Here is a 13,300-nt window from a genome sequence, read left to right on the forward strand (position 1 = left end):
CTTAGAGTCTTTCTCTGCTTTCTTACACCCCACCTCCACCCCATCCAACCCAATTTATCCATACCTTTCATTGACAAAGCAGTAAAAGCTTTTGTCTTTTTTTTTCTTCACTTGCATATTATCGACTCACATTTCCTTATTCATCCTTTACTTCAGAAAGGAAAGCCCTTTCATGGCATTTCACAGGTGATACAGCAATCTGCAGGATGGTGCTCTGCCTCTTTTTCCCATTTTGAAGATTATTTTTTCTGGTTTTACTTTAATCACAATGAAGCATGTGGAGACGACAGTCATTTGGACTCCTATCCAGGTTATATTTGGAAGCACATTGATAAATTTTTAAGTAGACATTGTATTTTACAAAGAATGCTCTTCTGAGATCACTCTGGCTTGAACAATAAGAAAATTCAAGACTACGGGAGGCGAGCACAACAGGATATCCATAAGTAACAACCCCTGCTTATCAACGAGGGGGAGCTTAACAGACTTGTTCCTGACTGTGACAAACAGTGAGCAGAATTTTTACAGAGGCTGTAAGTAGAGAAGGAACACAAAAGATAACTGTGGAAAAGATTTGGTGTAGTGCCCTAAGATAGCTTCCTGGTGCAAATCAAGAGCGATTTAGAACAATAGTGACTGATGGGTCGTTTCAGCAGCTGCCTGGAATTTTATTCTATTGCCTTGTAGAGTTCACCCACCTTTGTTTTCTCACTTTGATTTCAGAGTTCATTTTTCATGATGTTCATTTTTTATGATGAAAGTGGACCTGTCTTGAAGGAATAGATGAATAGTGCCTTGTGGGTTCAAAGACACCTTTAACAGCTTGGAACAAAAGGAAATTATTATACAGATCAAGAGACTACATGGAAATGTTTTTACAGATTTTAAATAAAATATAAACAGCTGTGGAGAAAAGCAAGGCACAGTAACAGTTGTTACCAATCCATTAATAATTTGAACACAAATTCAATCCTGTTCATTATGTGTAACCCACATTCCTCTATGGGGAAAAGAGTCAGATTTGAATGTGTAAAAAATGGATTAAACAGCAAATCAGAACAAATATAGAGAAAGGAAATGGTGGATCAAACCTGAATTTATTATGTAATTTTCTTGAAAACCAAGTAATCAATATTTTCTAGTTATGTAATGAGTTGTGCTAATAGTGATAGCCTGCTTTTATTGGCTACCATTCAAGGGACTGTCATTTAAATGATGAAACACTCCAAGGAACTCTTTCCTCCTGTCTTCTTATATTTCCCATGCTAGTAAAATGCAGTCTCAGTTTCTAATCAGGAGCATTCAGCCTTTCTGGATAGCTGCTTATTGAAACAGAAAAAGTATTCCTCATTTCTCCTTATAATTCACATCTAAACTTGCTACGTGACTTAAATTCTCCTAATGATATACCTTACTAAATCTCTCAAAGTCCCTTTGATGTGTGTGATCTATTGGGTGGAAATAAGTAAGAGATTGTGGAATTCTTTCTGAACATCTTATTTAGTTGTGAGTTACAGAGCCCAAACAGGAAGAGATTATGTTCCACTTTGCATTAAAAGACATAAATGCAGCAAAAAGATTTCGCCAAAGCAACTTGATTACTCTCAGTTGTATTTGTATTGGTGTCACATTATATAATAGAACAGAGACCATAGCAACCAGAAAGACTACATCAACTTTTTTTTAAAAGTTGGTGTACACAGTTAATGTCATCTGGTTTTAGAGTAAAATGGTTATAGAAAATGAGATTGCACAGAGCAAAGGGAATGTCTCTCCTCCCAAACAACTGACCTGTCTTTTGGGTATTCTTATGTACTTGCTCAAAGTAAGACAATCCTTTCTTCTTCAGGGTGCCGCAATACAGCTACTCTATGTTACATTAAATAAACAAGGAGGTCATTAAGGAGGTCATTAGACTAAGGTACTTCTAATGCCTTAGCAGCCTACATAAGCAACCTAAAACCTAAGTGTCAACACCTCAAGGTTAAGAAATCAAAACTTAAGGACAACCAATCACAAACGGCCAAATAAGGCAACCACTTGAGCTATAGCCAAATAATTTTCTTACTTTGCTTCTGCCTTTCCTCTAAAAAAGTCCTTCCCCTCATTCCTGTCGGTGGATCTCCCTAGCCACTTCTGGTTTGGTACTGGCCAACTGAAATCCATTTTTTCTCCAACAAACCTTTAATATTTTTAATATGCCTCAGTCTGTCTTTTAACATCTATCAGCATGAAAATATTTGCTGTAACTATGCTATGCTGGATGGGTTTCCTAACAAAAATAGCTTCTCAAATTATACTCCCTTGGAACATAGCTTGAGAATCATTAAGAAGTATTACATCCCATCTAACAAAAAGCCGCTTAAGTTATAGGTACTCCCTTACAGAGAAATACAGTGTGTGCATAAAGAATCCTAATTGATGTAGGAAATCCATGGAATTCTAGGAAAAACAAGCCATAAAAAATTAATTTATTTTTTGAATAAATGCAGAAAGTTGGCTCGAATGTATTATTTGAAGGCAATGTATTATGATTATAAAAATGTCACATAGGTACACTATTAATAAAATCTTCTTCCCTACCTATTGTATAGAGAAAAACAGTATCTGTGACCTTATCGAAATGTTCATACATTTTCCTATGCTATATTTTAAATTTCTTTCCTCTTCACGTTTAGATCTTTCTAATGTCTTTGATCATCCCATAGGAAAAAATAAGAATAATAAAATGGCTTTTAACAGAAAATCTCTTGCTTAAAAGAGTAAATAAATAGCTCCATTTTGTAAGTAAAATGAATATGTGGTATGTTCAGTGGTGACCTAGCACATAATGAAGGAAGAAACATATTTAATAAGCTCATTAGTGGTATTTATTAGCACACTTATGCAAGAAAGGAACGATCATACAGGAACAACATTTTCATCATGCAAAGTACCCCCTGGAGAGCCTTATTGTCCCCAGGAAGTCCAAACATGAGCCATGTTAACATCTGAACAATGGTATTTCTAAACAAAGTAATTAACAGGCATATGTGTCCTGATGATCTAGACATCAAAGGACAAAAATTTCACATCAAAATCAAACAATAAAACACCATACAGGAAAGGGCATCTTTTGTTGTTCTAGCAAATCTGGCCTGATGCATTTTTAAAGTATAGTTATATATGGTTATACTGAGAAAATATGTATTTTTTCTCAATGACTTTCATTTCAAATTTTCTGTTTACAAGTCAGAGATGATTTTTCTCAATTTTTATGTTCCATGAGCCTAGGATTTGGAACTCAAACCGCATTCTCACTGTCTCTTCTCCCGGTCACTGATAAAGATCTGTAATTACAATGAGGCCAAAAATTCTCTTGATGATGTCAAGAGGCAGAACACAATCTCCCCTGGTCTTTCCTAAACACATTACTCTGCTATGCCACCTGTCAAGGTTTCTTAAGTCAGTAAAGCAAAAGGCAGGGCTGGAAGGAATAGAAATAGCCAGAATGCTTTTCCCTCTTCTGCACAGCACAGGCAAGCTGTACACCTTTACTTTGTCCTGAAAGAGGCTACCAAGGCTTTGCTCTGTGTCCCAGAGTCAAATTCCAGCTTAGGGCCAAATTCTAGATTAGACCCCCTCTGTTTACCAAAGCCAATAAAGTTGGTCTAACTGATTTTTATTATTTATGAGTGAACTTTTGTCACACTCCCTTTCTTCTCCCATTGTCTGAGCCCCTCCCTCTGTGTGAGAGGCAGTGTGGAGTAATGGTGAAGGTCACGACCTCTGGAGCCAGATTCCCAGGGTCCATTGCTTGGTTCTGCCATTCAGCAGCTATGTGATTTGGGACAACTAACTATACCTCTTGCATCTCATTTTCTGTGAAATGTGGATGAGTATTTATATCTGCAAGTTGCTTTTATGAACTGAAAGCCTAAAACAGCTACAAGGGCTTAGAGCAAGGCTTTGTACACAAGGAGTGCTATATATATATGAAAACCCTTGTTGTTATTACTGCTATTATTATTTGATATTATCTATAGCAGACACTTGGCCACTTAGTGTATGTTCCAATTGTCTTCTAGTTTCCTTTTCTTTACCATATTGAGGCAGGAAAGCTAAAAACAAATTTTCTTGATCCCCTTTCAATGAGGCTGGAGGTCTGTGATCAGTTTCTTCCAATCAATGCACCTGCATAATGTGGCAGCCAGTCAGAAGGAATTCAGATGTTCTGGACAACATGATGGAATATTGGCATCCAGGACAGCCATAGGGTCCTAAGAATGGGTATCAACTTCACAGCTGTTTCCCCTAGAAGAGTCTCATGGTGTGGTTGGACATTTTCCCCTGACCGTGACACACAGATCTTGTTCTCTGACCTTCTCCATGTTCCATAAACTATCAACTATGCCTCAGTAAACCTATTTCTTCTTAAACTAGCTACAATGCATTTTGCCACCTGTGATAAAGAACCCTGGCTGTCACACCATATCATTTAAGATTCCATGGAGCAGTGTGGCCCTAACTTGTAAGTGTGACTACAGTGTAGCAAGGTTGTGCCTCTCATAGAGAAGAGGGACCACTCTCATGCATGTGACAAATCCTGCTCTGTACAATTGTCAAATAGATGTATTCCATTCCTGCAATTCTTTATGCCACTTTCAGCTTCAAATTTCCAGAGAATTAGGATGCGACATGATTGTGACATGTCCATGGCTCTCCCCCTGCACTTTGTGCTTTTTCTATTGCCTTTCCATCACCGTAGGTCAGGTCCACATGGTCAGCAAACAAATCCAATGCCTAATTTTGTGTCACTGGAGAGCAAAGAAAATTCAGTGTAAACAACATAGACAAAGATTTCTAGATTATAGATGGTCTCAAACTTTCCAGAAATTTCTGCTTCCATTTCCAATTCCACCCTTCTGTGAATAGCTCTTCAAGGCTGGTGTTAATTTTCTGTTCACTTAATCACTAAGGAGTCAAGATTTTTCTCAAAGAATCATGAATCAAAACTGCCTAGTTAGATAAAAGCAGAGTTGAGAACAAAACATAGATCTTCCAGTTTCTTGTCCAGAACTGTTTTTACAACTCCTTACTACCAATCTTGATCAGACCAGGAGTTATCCTCAGTTCAGGCTAATCTAGCTGGAGAAAAGAGTGCTGCATGCTTCCAGACTCTTTATGTTGCAGAGACTAGATTTTCATTGAAAGCTTTTTAATAGACTTGTCATGGTCATTGACTAGTGAGGGTATCACAATGCTCACCCTAATACCATGGAGTCATCTAAGTGACTGTTGCCACTTGGATTAGTCTTATCTGACTAAATCATGATCATTTAAGATATATATTTAATCTTACTAGCATGAATAGTAATAACAGGACTCAATATTTTAGTATATATTATATTTAGAGCAATTATATTTAATATCTTTGATCCCTCAGGGTGTTTTATTTGTGATTTGTGATGCCAAATTAGAAAGGTTGTCTATTGGTACCACAAACGCATCCAGGAATTTAGAAAGTAAATTTGCTCCGAGGAGTCTCCAGAGTATTTTGGCATTCTCTGTCTGCAGTGCCCTTCCTTGTTCCCAGCGCTTCCCTCTCTACATTCTATCATTTCTCCCACTCTTCAAGCAGAAGCTATCTCTTTTTTTTTTTTCCTGCGGTACGCGGGCCTCTCACTGTTGTGGCCTCTCCCGTTACGGAGCACAGGCTCTGGACGCGCAGGCCCAGCGGCCATGGCTCACGGGCCTAGCCGCTCCGCGGCATGTGGGATCTTCCCGGACCGGGGCACGAACCCGCGTCCCCTGAATCGGCAGGTGGACTCTCAACCACTGCGCCACCAGGGAAACCCCAGAAGCTATCTCTTGCTCCACTTAATTGTTCCTCATCACCTCAGCTGGATATGTCTGCTCCCACAGCCCTATTCTCTTAACAGCATATATGGAATGTATCGAACACTGTCCTATGTTGCAATCTGTTGTCTACGTAATTTTGCTTCCCCATCAACGCACTAACAAGATCCAAGGAGACGTATATCAAGGCTGATGCTTCTGTTCTTGAGTCCCTCAAAAAGTCTGGGGCTGCTTCTACAGACCATAAATGTTTGATAAATAAACAGGGTCATGATCTCAACCACCTGCAGGGGGTGTCCCGTCAACATGACTGAGTAAGCCTGATAAAAAGAATATAAGTGTGAGTCGCTTGTATTGTGACCTAGCAGAAGCCTGCCTACTCACATTGCCTCAAAAATGCTCTGTGGCCTTAATGAAGGAAAAACAGGACACATCCAAAGATCAAGGTAAGCCCACTGCCTGCCAGTGTGTCTTTTGAATAAAACACTAGTTAGCTTCCTTCACTATAGTAAATATCAGCCCAGAAATTTAAGCCACTTGTCCTAGGGATTGAGTTAATTTTGTTCCCCCTCTGATTTCAAATGAGGAGGGGGTGTGTGGAAGTTGGAGACAGTCGTATTCATTAGTCAGTCAATGATCTGGTCTTATTACAATCAGAGAAATGTCACAATATTATAGGTTTACATCTTACAAGATGATTTCACCTACATTGCTTAAACAGGCCCATCTTTTTTTAATGAATGAGAAAAATCAAGACTAGAGAGAGTCAAGTATCTTGCCCAAGTTCATGCAGGACCAAAATGTGGTAGAGATATCATTAAACCCAGCATATCTGATGCCTGCTGCAGGGCCCTTTGCCCAATATTATTCTGCTCAGCCCCAGAATGCTGTTAGGATCTATGTTCCCAGGCTTACCACAGAAGTGAGAGGCAGCTCTTATTGAGAGAGAATTGAGTTATCTAGGGTTTGGGGTTTGTATATTTTCTCTTTTGTTGACATACTAGATTCCACATAATATCATATGCTTCTTTTGCATGTAATTATCTGCTATTTTCAATTCACCAGTTATATGTGCATGTTTGCAAATGATGGCAATTAGCATCCTCAAGACTTTATCCACTTTACAGTGCTTATCCTAAATTCAAAGACATAGAAACACACACACACACACCCCAAAATTTACCTTGCAGAAGAATGTTTACCTCAAGTAAACCAGCAGCCAAATTGAAACTTCAAAACTGCAACTGGAGCTAATGAAATATAAAATTATCTATGATAGGGCTTCCCTGGTGGCGCAGTGGTTGACAGCCCGCCTGCCGATGCAGGGGACACGGGTTCGTGCCCCGGTCCGGGAAGATCCCACATGCCGCGGAGCGGCTGGGCCCGTGAGCCATGGCCGCTGAGCCTGCGCATCCGGAGCCTGTGCTCCGCAACGGGAGAGGCCACAATAGTGAGAGGCCCGCGTACTGAAAAAAAAAAAAAGATTATCTATGATAATACCAGCAATGCCCAATAGAATCCACGCTATTCAAGGAGTGTTATGCAGATGGTTTCCACTGGCCTAGTGGGTTTTGAAGGTTTGTCTGCCAATCCACCTTCCTCTTTTTCATGGACTCATGTAAACTTTTCAACATAGGAAAGCAGTCACTGTTTTATTCCCGTGTTCACCTTCTCTGGTGAAAAGTTACGTGGGCAAGACTCCTCTAAATCTAATTTGCCGAGGAGCTGAGGGAGAGGATTAGAGGCCATGACTCAGAATGGTTGAAAGTGTAAATATGCTGCTCTGGAGGTTGAGTCTTGATGATACAGATAGAGAAGGAGAGGATGGGGCAGGTTGGAGGGAGGTGGGGGATTGGGGAGTGGATGGGAAATCTCTAATTTTCCCAACGATCTTCTATAGTGAATAACTAACATTGGATATTGGTCACGAAAAAAGTGCATGAAAAAAGATGAGGGGTGGGAGGAAAGCTGTGAGAGAAGAGGAATAAGTGGACTGCTGCTACTCACACAGCTTCCACTAGTATTCATAACAATTTTTTCACTCAAAATGTATTCATCTCATTATTTTGGTTTGCTAACTCTTGACAGTTATATACCTGTCCCTCCTCAAAACTGAAACAGTAGAAGAATAGAAAAAAAGTAAAGGGAAGAAGGGAGGGAAGGAGGAAGGAAAGAAAGAAAAGAAAAAAATGTCTGCATTGTCTAATAGGTAGAAAATATGATGTTCTTTTTGCCATTTGTAATAGAAATTTTAGGAAACCAAGAAAAGTTCTTCTATGAAGGTTATCCTCAGCTAGCTCCCAAGTGGGAACTCCACAGTCAAAATAATTTTGGGGGGACAAATTATTTCTTGAAGGATAGAATTAGGGAAGTGACTGGAAAGTTCATGGTATGTAGTGAAAAGGAAAGGTCAATTTAAAAATTGAGTTCACAGAACACAGGTGTGTGTATTAACTTTGAGGCTCGGAAGAGAACATGTTATGTTTTATCTTGGAATACTCCTTTCTAATTGGGTAAAATATGAATTTTGGGAAGTAAAGTCCTGTGAAATATTTTGTTTGCCAAAACTGAGGTTCCTTTCGCCACAATCACGCTCACTTCTGCGTCATGCACCATCCACATGGTGAGGAAGGAAGCCCTAATACACAAACCATCAGTTCATGGTCTTGCTTATGGAAACTTTTCTACACATTTGCTTGAAACAAATTACACTTGGTTCCAAAAGACTTAAATAAATGGTTTGTTTATCTACTTTAGAGTTTGTTTTTAATGTCCAGACTTGATGCTTGTCTACATGTTTACTCTCAATCTGGTCAACTGTGGAAATAAAGAACATCCTGTTGTTACTATATCTCTGGATTTGTTTAACTTAACGAAACACTGATATCCATACTTTAAGGAAAATTTGACTTCATAATTTTTGAACTGCTCTCTCTATGGTCCTCACATTAAATGTCTGATGAGAAGCAGTGAGTTGGCTGTCAAGACCTAATAGTTGATTCAAATCTCATAATTCTTTGAGCTTAGATTTTAATACATTCCTTTGCAAGCCTTACCAAGTGAATATGGTTTTTGTCCCTTGATTCTGACGGAAACTGCATTTGTCAAGGGCACTAATGATCTGTATTTTCAAATCCAATTGAAACTGCATTTTTTTTTTCTGAATACTCAGCAACATTTGACACAACGACTTTCTGTCCTTGAAACCATCAGTCCTTCCTGCTTCTGATATGCTTTCCACAATGGAAAGAGTGGAAAGCTAAAAATTTATGTTTCACTGACTTCGTGGAACCTGAGATTGAAAGTAAGATCTAGGTTTAACCAATTCATGTCTTTTCCTATAAATTGGGAGGCAAAACTGAGATAAAGGGAGAACCCCTGCTATTTTTGCTGCTTCTGCCAGGCAGGCACGGTCTGGGGAATCATTGGTACAGTTTACAACAGACAGTCATTCCATTCATGGGTTTCAAGAGTGAGGTATCTATTTCATTTTTGTGGATTATGGCAGGGAAGTCTGATTTTGGGTCTGGCAGCAGTACTAAGCAGGCCAGTGGCAATAGGATTCTGTAGTCACAGTTGCCTGATCTTAGAAAAGGCAGCAATTCCCGTGGCAGTCAGATTATATGTTGTAGCTTGAGATTCATTTCTGAAATTTCAAACTTAAAATCTTTTCTTTGGTCCTTCTAACAATTCTTAATGCTCTGTATAAAAGCCTTCTATCCTTGAAACCATCAGTCCTTTCCACTTTTCTCTCTCCCTCTGTCTGTTTTGCTATCTCTTTGTCTCTCTAGATAGGTAGGTAGGTAGGTAGATAGATAGATAGATAGATAGATAGATAGATAGATAGATAGATAGACAGATGCATTTATATGTATGTATATAAGACTGATCTATTGATAGAACAGAAAAGAAATGTTAATATTAAGTGTGGAGGTAAGAATATACTCTAGCTTGTATAAGCTGTTCTTTCAATATACTAGTCTTATTTCTACTACCAAGATTTTTTGAGTTGTTTCTTCTGTATCAAATGCCTTTCTTCCAGTTATTTCTCATACCTTGCTCCTACTTTCAGGTCTTAGTTGAAATAGCACTTCCTCAAAAAGGCCTTCCCAGACTATCAAAATATTCTAACACCCTATATGATCCTTCATTGTAAATATAAAATCTAAAGTAATATTTACTTGTTGATTTTCCCTTTTCCTTCATCATAATTTAAGTCCCATGAAGGGAAGGATCTTCCATACAAGTGCTAGAATAATGAAAATCCTATAGTTGGCATTAAATAAATAGTTACTTAGTGAAAAGAATGAATGGATAAATGAAGGAATGAAATAGGAACGTTTTTACTGTGTTAGGGAATTAAAGACTTGAGCTATCTAGATATTATTTATCACACGGTTATTTTTATCTTTTACTTGCATACACTCATGCACATATGTGTATATATTAAAAATACAGATATTATCATTACTTTTCTTCTTTTCAGAGCTCTCTCTCCAGATAGACCTCAGAAAAGAGAAAACCCTTCTTTACTTATCAATCTCTGTAGATTTCATATTTAAGTCCAAGCCTTCAGATGACAAATATTGCTTATTTTTAAAATAGACTTTTTATTTTAGAGCAGTTTTAGACTTACAGAAAAGATGCAAAACTAGCAATAGAGTTCCCATATACCCCACATCCAATTTCCCCTATTATTAATATTTTACATTAGAAAGGTACATTTGTTCCAATTAATGAACCTATATTGATAAATTATTATTAACTATTGTGTATTTTTTTCAGATTTCCTCAGTTTACACCTAATGTCCTATTTCTATTCCAGGATCTTATTCAGGATACCACATTACATTAAGTAGTCATATCTCCTTAGGCTTCTCTTGTCTGCAACAGTTTCTCAAATTTTCCTTGATTTTGATAAGCTTGAGAAGTACTGGTCAGGTGTTTTGTAGAGTATTCCTCAATAAGGATTTGTCTTATGTTTTACTCATGATTAGATTAGGCTAAGTGTGGGGGAAGAAGACTGCAGAGGAAAAGTCCTATTTCATCATATCATATCAAGGGTATGTACCATCAACATGACATTGCTGTTAGTATTGACCTTGATCACCAAATTGAGGTAGTGTTTGTCAGGTTTCTCTATGGTAAAGTCAGTCTTTTCCCCATTTTCCAAACTGTACTTTCTGACAGGAATTCACTATGTGCAGCTCACATCTCAGGAGTGAAGAGTCTTGCTTCATCTTTTAAGGCAAATTATCTACATAAATTATTTGGAATTCTTCTACATGGAGATTTGTCTCTTTTTCTCCACTTATTTAATCATTCAACCATTTATTAATGTCAGTATGGGCTAATAGATATGAATTTTATCCTTTGAGTTGTAATCCAATCATACTTTATTTATTTTCAAGCTCCTATTGTTTCAACTTTGGCCACTGGGAACCTTTAGTTGCCTCCTGTATCTTTTGACATTGTCCCAGTATTAAGGATTTTCTTTTATTACTTCCTTACTTTCTTCACTACAAAATGCTCCAGGCTTGGCTTATCTTATATATTTCCCAGCCCATTCCTAGAGTCAGTCATTTCTCCAAGGATCCCTGGTTCTCTTGATTGTAGAATGGTATTAGAAATCAAGATCTGGGCAGAAGTGTGCTCATTGTTACTTGGGTATTGTTGCTTCTAGGCCTTCCCTGCTGACAGATCAAGGAAATTTTTGTGTGTATGCTAGCCCTTGCATATGCACATATCTAAAAATATTTCTTTATGTAACCATTTGTATCTGTATCATCTATGTCACATTCATACTGATGTTTCCAACTCCAATTCATTACTACATGAATCATTCTATCCCCCTCTCCCTGCTGAAATCTAATTTCCCAACATCTGCTGTCAAACTGATGAGCTGTTAAGTTCCAGTTTGCATGTATCATGGTATCAGAATTCTTATCTTGTAACTCTGTGGGGAATAATTTTATTAACTATAGGACAGTTTTTATCTGCAATTTTTTGTTCGTTTGTCTTTCCTCTCACAGACACCACAAGTTTCTAGAATTGTTTACATCAGTAACTTTTTCCTCTACCTTTTTCAGTGAGACTGTTTCTTACATATATAATATAATTATATTGTTTTGTCACATTTTGCATTCCATCCACAGATACCATGACCTCCTAAATGATTTTTTTTAATTTGCATGCATAAAGTGTCACTTTCTGTGCTCTAAAGCTCTATGAATTTTAACAAATGCATGGCAACATGTATCTATGATTACAGTGTCATGTAGAATAGTTTATTGCCCTCAAATATCCCCTGTGCTTTACCTATTCAAAATTCCCCGAAACAAAACTCCTGGAAACCACTGATATATTTACTGTCCCTACAGTTTTGTTTTTAAAAAATGTCATACACTGGCAATCATGAAGTATGAAGCCTTTTTGGACTAGCTTCTTTCACGTAGCAACATACAATTATGTTTCTTCATGGTTTGTCAGCTCATTTTTTATTATAACTGAATAATATTCCATTGTATGGATATACCACAGTTTGTTCTTCCATTCATTTATTAAAGGGCATCTTTTTTACTTTCAGTTTTTGGCAATTGCTATACATGTGCAAGTTTTGTGTAGATATATATATATATATATATATATATATATATATATATATATATATCCTATTCTACTCTATACATATGTATATATATATATATATATACACATACAAATACATATTTGATACAACATCAAAACATATGAAGCAACTGAAGTGTTGTTGATTTACAATGTTGTGTTAATTTCTGCTTTACAGCAAAGTGATTCAGCTATACATATATAAATTTTTTAACATTCTTTTCCATTATGGTTTATCACAGGATATTGAATTAGTTCCCTGTGCTATACAGTAGAACCTTGCTGTTTATCCATTCTATATATAATAGTTTGTAGGGAGCAATTTTTAAACAGAAACAGTCTTGTCTTTTCTACACTCTTGTCTTATCTTTGACTATAACCTATATTTTTCTCTTTTTCACATATGCCTAAATAGTTCTTGAAGAGAAAAAAAAAAAAAAAGAAAATAATACTTCTTCAAGCAGAGCACATGAGAGGATTTTTCCTGACAATGTGACTGTCAAATATTGTTCTTAAGCTGAAGACAGCTGTTGATACAAACAACTCCTTAATGAGCTTGGCTAATTGCTAGTGGCATGTAAAAAGCATGAAGGACAATACTATTTTCTTGATAGTTTTTGATGATTTTTTTTCTTTACATAGCTAAAGGAAATACCCTTATCAGACTGGTTTCATAAAACCTTTCATTGGAAGACATATGGTTCCCTTGTTAAGACACTGTTCACCCATATGAACATTCACTGATTTATTCCCTGCCAAAAGTCTGTGGGTGTTTTAACTGTCATTTACCTGTCCATGTACCATAATACTTCACTCTAAAAACTGAAAGTCATTT

Source organism: Tursiops truncatus, chromosome 1 (assembly GCF_011762595.2).
Source record: "Tursiops truncatus isolate mTurTru1 chromosome 1, mTurTru1.mat.Y, whole genome shotgun sequence".
NCBI classification, from domain to species: Eukaryota; Metazoa; Chordata; class Mammalia; order Artiodactyla; family Delphinidae; genus Tursiops; species Tursiops truncatus.